Source organism: Peromyscus maniculatus, chromosome 14 (genome assembly GCF_049852395.1).
Source record: "Peromyscus maniculatus bairdii isolate BWxNUB_F1_BW_parent chromosome 14, HU_Pman_BW_mat_3.1, whole genome shotgun sequence".
In the NCBI taxonomy this organism is placed as follows: Eukaryota; Metazoa; Chordata; class Mammalia; order Rodentia; family Cricetidae; genus Peromyscus; species Peromyscus maniculatus.
Genome location: NC_134865.1, coordinates 65,530,047 through 65,531,031, shown reverse-complemented (window position 1 = coordinate 65,531,031; position 985 = coordinate 65,530,047). Strand labels below are relative to the sequence as shown.

The following is a 985-nucleotide window of genomic DNA, read 5'->3' as shown; positions in this document are numbered from 1 at the left end:
TAGTATTCTTTTCATTCTATATTTCATCACTTCTCTCATAATTTTTATTATTTCTTGCGAACTATAGTGTTTGGGCTTGGCTTTTAGTTTGTCTAGAGGCTTGAAATTCACCATTAAGTTGCTTATATGAAGTAAGTTTAGTCTTTAATATGATCTCTACAGTTATAATGTTTCCTCTCAGAATTCCTTTGGCTGTGCCCCAGAGTCTCCCAAGTTGTATTCTCATTTGCATTTGAATCTAGGAATACTTCAATTTCTATTCCATCTCTGATTTCTTTAGTGACCCACTGTTAATTCAAAAGTTTACTATTCAGTAGTCCCTTCCCTGGGATATCTATTAAATATGAACAACATAGAGAACATTGGCATGACCACTGTGAAAAGATGACATACAAAATGCAAAACATTCCTTATGTTTTTACAAGTTCCTGTGTTGATTTCAATTTTATGTTTATGAGACTGCAGTGTAATAGGATACAAAGAATTATCTCATAATTTGTAATGATATGGTTTCATTAGAAGCTTTAGTATATTGTTGGTTTTGGAGAAGATTTCACTTGTCACTTTGAATGTACATTCTTTTATCTGTTGGGTGGAATACTCTGTATATATCTGCTAATTCCAGTAACTCCAATGTTTCCTTGCTTATCTTTAGTGTGGAAAACATATTTAAATATTTTTGTGGTGTATCAAATCTTCCACTATTATTATATCAAGGTCAGCATTACCTTCATTGCCTTTTATTTATAGTTTAATGTGATTGTGAACTCTAATAACTGGTGGATGAATATTTATAATTTTATATTTCTTTGAGGAATTATTCCTTTTTCTGTTTGTTTGTTTTGTTTTTAAGTTTTATTTATTTATTTATTATGTATACAGTGTTCTACTTGCATGTATCCTTACAGGCCAGAAGAGGGCAACAGATTTCATTATAGGTGGTTGTGAGCCACCATGTGGGTGCTGGGAATTGAACTCAGGACCT

General features: G+C 31.8%; 1 non-coding gene across 1 annotated transcript; it reads left to right on the top strand.

The window, feature by feature from the left end:
• The first annotated feature begins 316 nt into the window (after positions 1-316).
• On the top strand, positions 317-420 carry LOC121822669 (U6 spliceosomal RNA). Its single transcript, XR_006063837.1, has one exon. It is a non-coding gene; the product is annotated as a U6 spliceosomal RNA (small nuclear RNA).
• The last annotated feature ends 565 nt before the right edge of the window (positions 421-985 follow it).